This window comes from Ovis aries, chromosome 3 (assembly GCF_016772045.2).
Source record: "Ovis aries strain OAR_USU_Benz2616 breed Rambouillet chromosome 3, ARS-UI_Ramb_v3.0, whole genome shotgun sequence".
Lineage (NCBI taxonomy): Eukaryota > Metazoa > Chordata > Mammalia > Artiodactyla > Bovidae > Ovis > Ovis aries.
In genome coordinates this window covers 180,762,545-180,777,809 of record NC_056056.1, presented here as the reverse complement: position 1 = coordinate 180,777,809, position 15,265 = coordinate 180,762,545, and the positions used below count along the sequence as shown (strand labels likewise).

General features: G+C 50.1%; 1 long non-coding RNA gene across 3 annotated transcripts in view; it reads right to left on the bottom strand.

Annotated features, from left to right (window-relative positions):
• Nucleotides 1-1,858: 1,858 nt before the first annotated feature.
• The window catches only part of LOC121819159 (uncharacterized), a 40,282-nt gene continuing 26,875 nt past the window's right edge, over nucleotides 1,859-15,265 (bottom strand). The window contains exons 1-4 of one of the 3 annotated variants that reach the window (XR_009600279.1): nucleotides 9,717-10,064; nucleotides 3,407-3,496; nucleotides 2,417-2,522; nucleotides 1,859-2,192 (exon numbers count right to left, since the gene is read on the bottom strand). This is a non-coding gene — a long non-coding RNA (uncharacterized LOC121819159). Of the gene's footprint in view, nucleotides 2,193-2,416; nucleotides 2,523-3,406; nucleotides 3,497-9,716; nucleotides 10,065-15,265 lie in introns of those variants that run through there. The other 2 variants (XR_006059406.2, XR_009600278.1) reach the window with 2 other exon arrangements.

The window sequence follows — 15,265 nt, the reverse complement described above, 5'->3', positions numbered from 1 at the left end:
GGCAGGGGGTGCCTGTTTCACTGGCAGGACTGACCCCTCCTGGGGAGAAGCCAGCCACAGAAGAGGTTCCGCCCTCAAGGAGCCAGGCACCCCATCTCCAGGGGGATTTCAGCAAGTAGAACCCAACCAAGGGAGGGCCTGAGAGGAAAGAAGAGGACCCACCCTCAGCCCTTCTGTTCAAGGTGCCCCAGGGAGACGGGGGGCCGGGGGGAGGGGCCGGGAAATATTGTGTTCCCCCCGGCATTCTGGAAAGGAGCTTTAAACTGGCCTGGTCTGAGTTTTAATAGCTAGGAGAGCCTGAAATGTGCTGGGATGCCCCCCCCACCCCCTGTCATAAAGACCCAATGGGTAGCAGGACTTGGCAGAGCATGTCAGGATGAAGCAATTAGAAAAAGTAAGATGGGTTAGGTTTGGAGCCCACTGAGTTGAGATTCCCCAGTCGACTGTGCTGTGCTTAGTTGCTCAGTTGTGTTCGACTCTTTGTGACCCCATGGACTGGAGCACTCTAGGCTCCCCTGTCCTTCACTGTCTCCCAGAGTTTGCCCAAACTCATGTGCATGGAGTCCGTGATGCCATCGAACCATCTCATTCTCTGTGGCCCCCTTCTCCCACCCTCATTCTTTCTCAGCATTTAGGTCTTTTCCAAAGGGTTGGCTCTTCACATTAGGTGGCCAAAGTATTGGGGACTTTGAGGGTATTGCAAAAATCCCTCCCCTCGGGGAGCTTACATTCTAGTGGGATGAGAAAAGGGTTCACTTGAACAGAGAAATCGTGCAGTCTGACGGATGGTAACAGAGCAGGGGGCACAGAGGGTATGCCAGGGAGAGGGTGGCGAAATGAAATAGGGAGTCTAGAAAAGATCCTCCTAAGAAGGGGACTTTTCAGCAAGATCTGAAAGAGGGCAGAGCATCTGACCCCCTCTCAGTGTAGTTGGTTCATGGGCCCCTTAGAAGTGGAAAGCCCACTTTCTACTTTCTTTACCTGATGGCTGACACTGGGACTCAGCTGTATGCATGGACTCCTGGGGGATCTGAAGACGAATGGGACTCAGTGTCTGCCCTGGGATCAACTGTAAGCCATAGGAGAGAACGTGAGCCAGCACTTCACTTCCGAACCCCAGCGGAGCCCCAAAGCACCAGCGCCAGTTCCCCCAGTGAAGGAGGAGCGCAGGAGCTGAGCGCTTCTCCCAGGGTCTTTGAGACATCCCCTCCCCTCCACAGTTTCCTTCCTTCTGCAAAGAGTGGGCTGGCGGCGAGCACCCGGCCTCTTTCTATTCGCTTCTGGCTCCGTGAGGCTGACCCCTCTATGGTAACTTGCGGCCTGCTGCCATCGCTTGGGTTCCTACCAAGAGGACAGAGAAGCCCAGGTGCCTGGAGGGTGGAAACACAGCGGGGCCTGTCGTGTTTTGGGGTGATCATTTATAAACATAGATCCCAGTTCCAACATGGGCTCTCAAGCACTTTGCCTGCCGAGTCCTTTGTTGGGGTCCCACCGTGGACAGGTTCCCCATTCAGATGTGGATGGGATGGGAGGCAGCCCCAGGGGGTGTCCCTGCGGCCAGTGGTTCCCCCACCCCCACCCCGACACTGACACATGAGCACCAGCCCACAGTGTTCTATGGTTGGGAAACAGCCTTGGTTAGATGGTCTTCTGCAAGGAGACTCAGGGAGCAGGAGGCTACCTGCTGTAGCTAAAATACATGCATTCTGATGCTAAAATGTGTCTTTTTTTCGGTTTCTTCTTTTTTTTTTTTTTTTAACACATTTTGGCTACACCAAGGCATGTAGGATCTTAGTTCCCTGACTAGGGGTCAAACTCCTGCCCCATGAGATGGAAGCATGAAGTCTTAACCACTGGATCACTAGGGAAATCTCAGGACATGTATTTTAAATGATATATTGAAAATTAAAAATTTCCAGTCCCAAACAGAGATAAAAATCAGCACAAATTTAGTGGAGCCCAGGAGGGGAGCTGAGAATCACGCCAACCGAAATCTCTTGGAGGAGTTTTGTGCATCCTGAAGCTGCAGAGAGAAGCCTTTGGTTCTGCACCTGGATCCATCTCAGTGTAGGGCCCTGTTGTATACTGGGGATGGCTGAGGCTGTGCTTTCAAGGAGCTCAAGTCTTACGGGCAAGAAGTGTTTCCAGGGAGCTTGCAGGGAAACACTCGATGCTAGCCAGGGAAGAGCATTCTGGAAAAAGGGACGCACACAAGCAAAGGCACTGAGTCATGAAGCAGGGTCCCCCGTGTGGAATGGTGTGGGAAGCACGAGCGAGGAGTGAGGGGACCCAGCAGGTGAGAGGCTGGAGAGAAGGACAGAGCAAGGGCATGAATCATTTGTACACAGACCCAAGAAGGTGGACTTCTTCCACAAGGAAGTGGGAAACTGGAAGGTTTTTAACACAGTTGACTCACCTGGATTTCCACTTTAGAAAGATCAGCCTGGGAGAACTGGAAGAGGGAGTGGGAGAGAAGTACTCTTGAGACCAGGTCAGATATGTCCCAGTACTCTGGCCAAGAACTGATGGTGAAGACATGGACACAGGCTTTATCTACCTCCAGCATTAATAAAAACTTCATATTTTCAGCCCAACTTGGAGCTGTCTTCCCCCACACCCGCCCTTTTTCCTTAGAACACCAATTGATTTCTTTTTAATGTGTTATCCTTTATTTACTTTAGAGACAGAGAAAACACAGAGAGAGTGACTTCTTTGGGTTGCAAATAGTTAGTGATGGAGCCAGGATTAAGAACTCAGTCTTGCCAGCCCTCAGTGGATTTTATGATATTTATGTATATGATGCCCGCTCGCTCTTCCGCTCTGCCAGTAAACAGAGCTGATAAATATGAAGAGGACAGCAGCAAAGGCTCACTTCCATCCTAAAAAGGTAAGAGGACTGGGAAGGCTCATTAGGAGAAAATATTGAACAGCCAGTGTTTGAGTTTTACCTGTGATGTGAGAGGAAAAATAGTGCATTTTTGTACTATTTTGTACAAAAAGCCATTATGTAACTGTTCTAGGGGTGGACGGGGTGTCTCCAGAATGGAACATGGAGGCAAGTGACCAAGAGAACAAAGACAGCGTCTGTTCCTAGGGGGCAGGAAGCACATTGGATACTGCTGTGGGTCCTCTAGAAGCATCTGGGGTTTAGTGGAAAGGGCACTGGTTTCAGAAGAATGGAATTAGAATTGCTGCTGTGTGTCTGTAGGCACGGCACTCACCCTCTCTGTTGGCTAGTTTCCCTGTTATCAAACGGAGATGACCGCATCAACCTTATCTATTACTGTGTGCAGATTAAGATCTGTAAGCCTCCTTCTACAAGGCATGATATGTAAAAAGTACAGGTGATTTCCAAAGTTTCTTTAATGGCTTTTTTATGAGCATGAAAGTAATGTATGGCACTTACCTGGTGACCAGTGGTTAAGACTTCACCTTCCAGTGCGGAGGATGAAGGTTCAATCCCTGGTCCAGAGCTAAGATCCCACATTCCTTGAAGCTAAAACACCAAACCATAAAACAGAAGCAATATTGTAACAAATTCAGTAAAGACTTGTTAAAAAAAAAAAAAAGGAATATATGGTTACTGCAAAAAAAAGTCAAAAACTACTAAAAAGTATAAAGAAGAAAATGGAAATTACTCCCAACTCCTTCTATCCAGAAATAGCCACCATTAACATTCTGGTGTGTGCACTTCCGTCCTCTTCCCTTTGCTTATAAAAATACATACATTTTTTTAAACCAGAAATGTGATAATGCGGTATATGCTATTTGAAATGTTTCTCTTTTCGCTTAAAAATATCTTGTGGACATCATTTCAGGCCAAAAAAAATACAGTTTTATGTGATCATTTTATTTCTTTTTAAATCATGAAAACGTTAGACACAAAAATAAAGAGAACAGTGTAACAGACACTTATTTACCCATCCACCAGATTCAGAACCTGTAACATTTTGCCTCCATCGCTTCATCCTTATCCCCCAGGGATCTTCCTGACCCAGGGATTGAACCCAGGTCTCCTGCATTGTGGGCAGATTCTTTACCGTCTGAGCCACTAGGGAAACCCCTTATTATTGCTGTAACAGTTTAAACCAAATACCTACCCTCCCGCTGTGTGTCTCTAAACCAATCTCTAGGTCATTATCACACTTGACAGAATTAACAGTCATTCCTCACAAGCACCTAATGCCCAGTCAGAATTCAAATTTCTCCAATTAGCTCCAAAGGGTTCTTTTCCAGTTGGTTATCACATGATCCTTTTTAATGAACCCCTGTGGCTGGAGACCAGGTCTCCAAGTTGTCACTCATGAAAAGCACGGAGGGCAACATCTTTTTGCACATATTTGTGGACCCCTGTCCAATTATTTCTACAGGACAAATTCCTAGAAGGGGACTTTCCAGGTCAAAGCCTATGCATTATTTTTAAGGCTTTTAATAGCATTTGACAAATTGCCCTCCAGAGAAATTGTACCAATTGACACTCCCACCAGCAGGAACTGGCACCCTGGAAGGCCTTGTGTTGTTAATGAAAGGAAATTAAAGGGGGAGAAAGCAGGTGGGGAGAAAAAGGGGGAAAGGAGGAGAGGGCTGGAGTGAGAGCATGCAGACAGTGCTCTTGGTGGTCCCCGGGGACTAGCCCGCCTGCTCCTGAGAGCAGCGGAGGGAGGCAAGGGTCCCAGCCCACCAGTGACTCAGCAGATTAAGTCCTAAAGCAACGATTCCATCGAGACTGAGAACAAAGCTGGAGCAAAGACTCTTCGATCCATTCTAATTAGGAGCTGCCTTCCCAGAGAAATCAGGAACAGGCTGCCATGGCTGAAAGCAGAAAAAAAAAAAAAAAAAAAAAGGAAAAGGAAAAAAAGCAAAACTGCAGCCCAGCTGTGCTTGTCTATTTTCCGAAAATCCCAAGAAAGAGCTCCATCCACTGTGCGCACAATCCAGGGACCCCGTTCTGAAGGTTATAGAATTCAGTTTGGGCCAAGGATCTCCATCCCCAAAGGGTGGAGGGGGAATACTTTCTATTCTTGCCCTTGCTAAGGGCAGAGGAGGAGGACAAGGAAGTTGTAGGCTCTTACCCTGCTTCTTCTTCTTTTTTGCTGTAGCTTAAAACCTACAATCTATTTCAGGTTTGAGAAGAGGAACTAAAATTAAGATCACATTTGAGGCCTGGCTCTACATGCAAAAATGGAGACCAGGCTGGTTCTGGCTCTTGCAGGCTGGGTTACATTAGAGGTTTGCTTTGTAGACAGAGGTCATGATGCTCTGCTTGCCTTTGACTCTCCCCTTCCTGTTTGCACTGTGCTCTTCCCACGTGGAGTATAAGCCCTCAAAGGAGGACTTGTTCAAGGGTCAATGCTAGCCAAGCTTCAGTGACAAAGCCATTTCAGCTGTCAGCATGGAGCATCCTAACATCAGGACTGTGGGGGGTTCATGGTTCAGAACTTCCTGGGGTGCTGTTTCATTTGTAAGATAGTGTTTATTTTATTTTTTCTAGTTTTTAAAATATTTATTTATTTATTTGGCTGTGTGAGGTCTTAGTTTTGGCATAAGAGAACTTCGTTGCATCATATGGGATTGTTCATTGCAGTGCACAGACTCTCTAACTGTGACCCACTGGGTTAGTTGCCCCGGAGCATTTGGGATCTTAGTTCCCTGGCCAGGGGTTGAACCCCGTGTCCCCTGAGGATGCTTAACCACTGAACCACCAGGGAAGTCCCAAGATGGTGTTTAAATTAAGAGCACGCGGGATCCAGACCATGGTGGACTCTTGCTGGTATCAAAGGATGTTTTCAAGCAAAGATCGAGAAGCAGCTTTATGAACAACATATCGGCAGTTCACACACGTCACCATTTTACTTTGTGTTCCCGCTCTGTGAAGCGAATGCTTTGCACCCAACTTCACATGAATGTAAGATGACTCCTGGCTGGAGGAATCAGGTCTTGAACCTGCCTTCCCTCCCACTGAGGCCTCTTTCCATGGTCTTGGGCTGCCTTCTCAGAATCTGCGAGCCTTGTCTACCCCATGCCTCACCCCAGATTCCAACAGCAGCTCCCTTTACCAAATGTGCTGGGGCTCAGGAGCCAAGAGGAGGGCCTGGCGGGGAGACAGCCCTGTGAGCCCTCTTGGTGCCAGGACCCCCCAAGTCCCATTCAAACCTGTTTCCTCTCACCCAACCTTCACACATGGCAACCCAGGAGGACGAGGCAATGTTCCGTTTTCACCACGGAGGACACAATAGGCCTGTGACCTTGGTTTCAAATGTAGCTTTCCAGGAACATCCATAGCTGTTTTCGGGGACCTGTGAATCTCAGGATACACCTTGGGGAAGCTCGGGCCCCTCCCAGCCAGCTCCCTCCAGCTGTTCTCACAGCTCCCTATTCTAACAGGCAGAAGGTGGTAACAACTCTGAGAAGCAGAGTGTGGGGCCAGGCACCTGCCCACGGCATTCTAGGCTCTGGAGTCAAACACCTCTGGGTTCAGGTCTCCACTCAGGCTGCTTGTCACAGAGCAACCTTGAGCAAGTCACTTCGCTGCTCCGGGCCCTGTAACATCACCTCCCTTGAATGGTTGCTAAGGGATCAGAATATGACGGGACTTCTGAAATGCTTAGGCCATCCTGGGACAATCCCTGTTCAGGCTTTGCTGTTATTGTGGCTGCACAGTCCCCATTCAGTGACACCAGTGGTAAAGAGTCCACCTGCCAATGCAGGAGATATAAGAGATGTGAATTCGATCCCTAGGTCGGGAAGATCTCCTGGAGAAGGAAATGACAACCCACTCCAGTGTTTTTGCCGGGGAAATCCCCTGGACAGAGGCGCCTGGAGGGATATAGTCCATGGGGTTGCAAAGAGTCAGACACAACAGAAGTGACTTAGCATGCACACACGGTCCCCATCCTGAGTCATCACAAGAAGTTGAGTCTGCTGCCCTCCACCCTTCATCCAAAGGAGCTCTGGGGCTGGGAAGCCTGGGTCCCCTGTAAATAACCCCTGGAAAGTGGTTTGCCATGGCCCAGAGAATAGTGGATAGAGAGTGGATGAGGGACTAGGAGACCCAGGTTCAAGTTCACCTCTTTCTCTCACTGAGAGGGCCTTTGCCCCAGAGGCTTCTGTAATGACAAGGTTGGACTAATGATCCCTAAGAGTCTTCACTGTTCTAAATCCTTTGGCTCTCCTTGTCCAGCAGGCAGGGAAGAAGGGCTCAACAACACACTCTGGACACAGAGTGGGTGCATCTCGATCAGCCCTGGTCTTCTGAGCACCAACCACGTGCCAAGCCCTGTTTTAGGTGCAGGATCTTCAAGGCTGAACAGGAAGACTTCCCTGTGGTCCAGTGGCTAAGACTCCCAGTGCAGAGGGCTGGGGTTCAATCCCTGGTCAGGGAACTAGATCCCACATGCCACAACTAAGAGTTCACATGCTGTAACCAAAGATCCCGCATGCTGCAGCTAAGACCCTGTGTGGCCAAATAATTAAATAAAAATGCACATTTTTTAAAAAGTTTGAACAGGAAACATGAGACTCACCTTATGAAGCATACAATCTAGTAGGGTAGAGAGAGAATAAGCAAATTAACAAACAAGTTGTTAAAGCTGCTTGAAGGAAAAGACTGGAGTCCTCGGAACAAAACTGCAAAGGAGGCTTATTTTAGACTGGGGAGAAGGTTGTCTGGCAAAAACCTCTCTGTTGAAATATGAAGAGATATGAAGGGGTAGGAGCTGGGTGTGAAACAGGGAAATTGCATGTCAACCAGAGGGAGCAGCATGTTCAAATGTCCTGAGGCAGAGAGGAGTAGCAGTTCCAGTCCCTTAGCCCTTCTCAGTAGAGCTTCCTTCTTATCCCTCACTCTCTCAAGGTTACCACGTGAGGGGACTCTCACCCCTAAGAGAATGGGAGGATACCAGATATAGGGGGACAGATGTTCAGGTATGGGCCTTGAGCTGAGGCGGGGGTGCCCACTCTTTCCTTTTGGCCTGGGCAGCCCTGGGGCTCTGCACAGGATGGACCCATCACCAGGCCCATCTACAGGCTGCAAAATCAGGCCTGAGAGAGGCCTCCAGTGGGGGGTGAAAGACAGAGAGAGAGAGAGAACCATGTGGAGCAGGAGAGGTTCCAAGACCCCCAGACTATAATTGGGCAGGGTGGAGAGGCACCTTCCTCGGCCTGAAGCTCCCGCTGCATGGATGGAAAGATAATACAGGAATCGGATATCCTGCCCTACAGCCGAGCAGTGCACAGCCCCAGGCAGCCTACATACCATGTAGCCCCGCAACGGGCAGAGTGTGCCCATTTGAGGGCTGAGGACACCAAGGCCCAGGGAGGTGAAATGCTCATCCCAGCCCCACCGTCAACCTGGGGTGGGGGAGGCAGAGGAGCCCCTCCCTGCCACCTCCCCTCTACCTGGCCTCGCCTATTCTTCATCTCTCTTAACCCTCACCACCACCTTTTCAGGTGGGCGTGTTTTGGCTTATTGTTGTTGTTCAGTCACTCAGTCATTTCCAACTCTTTGTGACCCCAGGGACTGCAGCACGCCAGGCTTCTCTGTCCTCCACTGTCTCCCGGAGCTTGCTCAAACTCATGTCCATTGAGTTGATGATGCTGTCCAACCATCTCATCCTCTGTCGTCCCCTTCTCCTCCTGCCTTCAATCTTTCCCAGCATCAGGGTCTTTTCCAATGAGTCAATTCTTTGCATCAGGTGGCCAAAGTATTGGAGCTTCAGCATCAGTCCTTCCGATGAGTATTCAGGATTGATTTCCTTTGGGATTGACTGGTTTGATTTCCTTGCGGTCCAAGGGACTTGCTGTCAAGAGTCTTCTCACCTGGCTTATTTTACAGGTGAGAAAACAGGCTCGGAGAGGTAAAGCCAACGACTCAGGTTCAGTCAGAAAGTGGAACGCACCTAGAACCTGTGCTCTTTCGGTCACTAAGAAGCAGCCTGGGTGGGTAAGCAGGTACCCAGGAAGGACACTGTGGCTGGGAATGTTCGAGGACAGCCAGCCGGGAAGCTGCCTTGGAGAAATTGATCCACATAATAAACAGTGCAGATTGTCAATCAGCTATACCCCAGTACTGGCTTCCCTGGTGACACAGATGATAAAGAATCTGCCTTCAGGAGACCCAGGTTCAATCCCTGGATCAGGACAATCTCCTGGAGAAGAGAATGGCCACCCACTTCCCAAGTACAAAACAAAACCTTTTAAAAAAAATAAAAATAAACACTGTGGGCTTTGGGATTTGGAGGAGAGGTCCCCCAGGGAGGATGAGGTAGGGGTTATGAAGTGGTAGGGGTGGGGGATAGATAATAGCCCAAGGTCACATTGACAGGACCAGGCACACAGAAAGGCTCCAAATGTGAGTTCCCTTGACCTCCCCAAGGGAGGTCCTGCTGCCACCACAGGCCACCAGTGAGGCCTCCCTGTGCGGTCAGGCACTCCCCTACGGTGGCCTGCACCCCTCCCCCACTCTCTCCTGACACCCTCCCACCCTCCAGTCCTGTGTCAGCTGCCCCAGAGCTCCCGGGGTTCCACATCCCACACACCCAGCGCTGCTGGGTACGTGGCCCATGTGGCCTCACACCTCACCCTGCTGCAAGGTGCCCCTGGCCAGTCAAGCTTGTCGCCTTCTCTGGGACAGTAGCAAGGGCAGCGGGGCCCAGGGGAGGCAAAGATGAAAAAGATGGGACCAGCAGACCCTCCAACCCCGTTCAGACCACGCTCACCATCTGCTCAGCCAGGCTCGGGCCGCACAGGGCACTGGGGCAGAAACAGCCGGCACCAGGCTGGCCACGTGCTGGCCTCCGGGGCCTGCCCAGTCAGGAGGCCTGGCTGGCCTTTCCACCGCAGCTGCCAGCCCTGGCTGGGTTGTAGGAGTGCCGGGCTCCAGCCCCAACCCTCCCCAACGGAGGTCCCGGGGGTGGGGGTAAGGAGGGACTCTGTGACCTAAGCAGGTGGGAAAGGAAATGGGGAGGGTGGGGCTGAGACACCAAGTGTGTTGGTCCCCTGAGACGAACGCTGCAGACTAGGGGCAGGCGACAGAGCCCTCTCTGATGCCCCGATACTCCCTGGCCTTCAAGGGGTCCCCCAGAGCTCCAGAGACCCATGAGAGAACTCAGTGCCCCCAAATGACCACCAGAGCCCCCACCCTTGCCCTGGCATCCACCGGAGCCCCTCTAAACCTGATTGGCCTCCATCACCATGGTGATACAGTCCCAGCATCAATCAGAACATGTCACCAATCTGCATAAAGCCCTTTGAAGTCCTCCTATGTCCCTAAGTTAATGACCCAAATCCCTATCCTAGCCTACACACCTGTCTCACTTGTCCCATCATATCCCATCATATCCCATCTCAGACACACACACACTGTTTGTGCTTCAGTTTCAAAGCCTCTCTTCCAGTTCTGTTTGCAGCTCTTCTGTGCCTCAGTTTCTTCATCTATTAAATGGGCTACTTAGTAGTGTCTTAGTTTTGGTTAATCCAAAAACAGCCACGGAGACAAATATTCAGGGGCAAGTACTTATTTTCGAGGTGAACTCAGAAACACAGTGTGGGGGAGGTGGAAAAGGAGGGAGCAACGCTGAGGAGGTGCACACTGATGGGGGTACCCTGTGGCATGGGCCCTCCGAGTTGCCCGGGAGCCCCTGAGTGTCAGTCTCCAGCTGCCTCAGAAATGCCCACCAAGGGAGAGGAGCTGGGATATTTATCCTCCAATTCCCATCAGTTGTTGGTGAGGGCAGTCCTGGGAAGTGCAGACTCTGGCACGTCCAGCCAACAGAAGCTACCAGCGAGTATGAGAACTGTCCTCACAAGTCCCCTGGGGTAGGCAGAAGCTCTCTGGGCAGGGCATTCACGGCTTCTGCAGTGTGCGAATATCCCTCTCTTGGTGTTGTGCAAACTAACTGACATAATACGTGTAAAATGCTTAATACAGTGCCTGGCACATAGTGGGTACTCAGTCTGAGCTACAATAATACTCACATCATTTTTGTTGTTGTCATGACAACAACAACAACAACAAAAGCTCTCTCTGATCTCCGGGCCTTTGCCCAGGCTGTTTCCCCTGCCTGGCATACTCCTCTGCTCATCCTTCTTCTACGTGGTTAATGTGTGCCTTTGCCTCAGGTTACAGCCCAAATGTCACCTCCTCAGGGAAGCCTTCCCTGACCGCTGGATGATATCAAATCTCTCCCTGAGATGTGCTCAGAGCAGCTGCTTCACCTCTTCTTTCAGGGCATTTAATAATGGCATCACCTTAAATTTAGTTGCATGATTGTAATTCTCTGATTCTCTGCTCATTTCTGGTCTCTTCCACACGACTGCAAGCTCCCTGAGGACATAGGCTGGGTCTGTTTTGTTCAAAAAGACATGCCCAGGACCCAGCATGGGATTCCTGTACAGGAGATGCTGGAAAATAAACTGGAGTAGAGAGAGGAATCTGAGTGGGGAAACAGGCGCAGAATGAGTAAAACCCAGTGATGTCAGTGCCAGATCAGAGGTATTTACAAAGAGCTCCGGGAGCATGCAAGAGAGACAGGTTCATTCCTTCCTTCACTAACTGTCTCTAGAACACCTACTCTGTGCTATGCACAGACGCTGTCCCAGCCCTCAGAGAACTTATCGTCTCATGGGAGGGTGGGGCCATGGAGAGAGATTCATGCAGGGAACAAAGCCGAGGAGGAAAGGAGACACAAAGCTGTGTGCCAAACCCACCCTGCTTCATCTTCCTCCTGAGCACCAGAAAGACTACATTTCCCAGCCTCCTTGCAACTCAGAGGGGTCACGTGACTACCACCAGTGGAAAGTGGGAGGAAGGTGAGGTGCAGCACTTCCAGGCCCAGCCTGTAGAAACCTCCCCACAAATCTTCCCCATTCTCATCATAGGCCTACAGAGCCCCAGAGCAAGAATCAGCAAATGTTCTCCGTGAAGGCTAGAGGACAAGCATTTTAAGTTTTGTGGGCCAACCAGTCTCTATGGCAGCTTTGTAACTAACGGGTGCGGTTGTGTCCCAATAAAACTTTATTCACAAAAGCAGGTCCTAGTCTGCCAGCCTGTCTTCCAGGATGGTAGAACCACCAGACAGAGGAACTGAACTCCCCTGTAACCACATAGAACAGAGCTCACCTACCTCACCCCTATCAACTTGGATGCAATTGTGCTCTGACTGAAAACCTGCTTCCCATCTTGTCAACCAACCCTTCCTCTCCAACTCTCCAGCCCTGAGGTTTTGTGTGCTCTTGTTCTGTTTCATGTTCTCTGTTTCCACTTTCAACAAACAGCCAATTCTATTTCCCAGGTGGTCTATGTCATTCACTTTCTATTTCTTTGTCCCCTTCACCCCACTCTTCCTCCTTCACCAGCTTTCTCCCAGGACTCTCTCTCTTCTCTGTTCTATCCATTTACTCTTGTTTCTAAAACTTCCATTTGTTCTTTTCCACATTGTACTCCCTCTAACCCTGTTACTTCCCCCAGATCTCTTTTGCTAATTTGTCTTCTCTGCTCTGTTTTGGCCTCTTTCCTTTTCCTTGCCCATTTCTCATCCATCTTTCTCATTTCATCCACTCTCACTCTTTCAAATGTGTGAACCTCTGTCTCCCTCTCTTCCCCTCCCAGCTCCTTCCTACATTTTCTCCTTTTTTTTCTCCCTCAAACTGGGTTGTAAATGCCGTCCGCCTTGGAGCAGGACATGCTGTAAAGCTGAGGTTCCCGGAGGGCCAGGTTGTGATCATTTTATTTTTACAACGTCCTTGGATGGATCGAGGTGTTTGTGCAGGGTGGGGTCGCGTGCTGGGTGGGAGGGGACCAAGACAGCGAATAGCACTTGCAATTAATATAGGTCAGTTGCTGAGCAGTGTCCCAGGGGTCCCAGGAAGAAGAGAACCTCGTCATCTAGGACCGGCTCTGCAGAGGTGGCCATGGTGCTGTCTCCGGGAAGCTGCGAGAAGGGGACCTGGACCGATGGCATGAGAGGGAGACAGGAGGGCTGCTCTTTTGGAATCAAAAGGGCTCCTCCTGCCTCCTCTTGGCTCCTGGGAGCACAGGAGGGCCTTCTAGGGCCCAGCTCTTCAGACAGGAGGACCAGCCCCTGATGACTGCCTGGTGGAGCAAGCAGCCAGATTTCACACGACGCGCAGAGCATCCATCTCCTGACCAGCTCCGCTGTGCTCTGGGACCAACTGCTTAACTTCTTTGGTCCTCAGCATCCTCGTCTGTGCAATAGAACTGTCACCCCCAGGGCCATCAAGGACTTTTGTGAAATGGGGAAGAAGCAGCATTTCATTTATATCCGCACTCTTCCAGGTCCTTCCAAACTTTGCCACATCTTGCCTCCAGCCTGAGAGGCAGCCCATGTTACCCTCCTTTTTCACAGATGATGGAATCAAGGTTTAAATGTCCTGAGGGCTGAGCTAAGTGAGATTAGAGATCTGAAAGGAGCTCTAGAACTCCTCCTGGTTGACAACTGCTTCGGGGGCAAATTGCTTCTCCTGGGCTCTGTCTAGCTCAGGCCTAGAAAGGGTGGTTTTGGGTTGCCTGGGGACACAGCAGGAAACATCTTCATTTGTTTAACTGGAACTGTTGCATCAAGTGCCCGTTGTGTGCTGGGCACTGGGCAGGGAACCAGGGATATGATGGTGGGCAGAGCAGACAGGGTGCCTGTCCTTACACAGCTGACATTCTCAGAGGGAGACAGACTCCTGGAAAAACCAAACCTCATACACACGTGAAATCACCACAGCAGACTGTGCAACATGGAGAAAACACTGCTGCAAGACAGTAAAACCAAGGGACCTAATTTAGAGAGGAGGCAAAAAGGAGCATCCCCAAGAAAGTGTGCATTGCAGTCCCGAGGAGGAGCAGGTGTTGCCCTGCTCATTGCCCTGAGTGAAGAGTATGAGAAAAATATGTTCCAGGTTGAGGAGTGAGCATATGCAAAGAGGCAGGAAGAGCACAGGATGGTGAAGGAACTGAAAATGGCCAGGGGCCTGAAGAGAGAAAGCTAAAGGCAGGGGCAGCAGCAAAATGTGGGCCCCAGGGGGACAGGCGAGGCCAGGTCACACAGCAGACTGGGGACGTATGTGAACCTAGTTTTAAGTAAGGACTTGACATGAACTGACTTCCATTTCAAAAAAAATCCCTCTGGTTTCTGTGTGGAGAAGATACCACAGAAGAAGGAGTAAGAGCAAACAGAAGACCCCTAAGAAACATCTAAGCAAGAAATGATAGTAGCTTAAATAAAGAAAATACTCAGACCTTTACAGTTTGTAAATCTCTCTCACTTGTCCCTGGGAGATCAACATGATTGTGCCCATTTGACAGATGAGAAAATTGAGTCTTCAAGAGGTTAAAATGGTTATATAACATGACTCATCTAGTGAATGTTAGACTCTGGATTGTAGGCCCATGTATTCCCAGGCCCAACCCAAACCTCTTTCCTTTCTATCATATGGTCCTAGAAGAGTTAAAGATGTATGCCAAATGAGAAGTCAAAAAAATCAGTCGTGGGACCTCAGAAATGTGCCTTCTGTGGGCATCCTCCTCATTATTTTCAGATGTTAAGCTTCCTAAATCTTGCTAAATCTTGGTTTAATCTGTGAGATGGAGACGATGACCTGCCCTTCCTTCCAGGGCTCTTATGAAAATTCAGTGATAATGGAGATAAAGTATTTAGGAGAAACTCTGGCACACAGTAGGGACTCCGTCACTGTCAGTTTGTCACATCTCCTTCCCTTTGAAGAGGACAGAGGGTCCAGCCTGCCCAGCTTCAAGAGCTGGTGACATATGCCCACTGTCACGCCATTGACTGTGGGGGATGAATTTGACAATCAGGCAAGCGGCATGCCCAGCACAGGCTCTGAGCACTGGCAAGAAGGCTGAGTCAGTCCTCTGGGTGAGTCCCCATGCTCTGGCCATGAATTTATAGAGGAAGAGCCAGTCACACAGCTGCCCTCTGGCCAGGATATCTCGCACAGCTTCCAGAAGCAAGACACCCATGGCAGATTCCCGATTCCCATCTCCTTCTGTCCACATGCCCAGTGCAGCCAACCGGCAGATCATTCCTGGGCCCAAGAAATGTGAGCATATGAGAGCAGGAAGCCTGTCCCTTCCCACAGGGGACTTCCTCATTATCACATGATGAATCCAGGCTTCCATGGAGCCTCACTCCCCTGGAGAAGGGAATGGAAACCCACTCCAGTATTCTTGCTTGCAGAATTCCATGGACAGAGGAGCCTGGCAGGCTACAGTCCATGGGGTCACAGTGAGTCAGACACA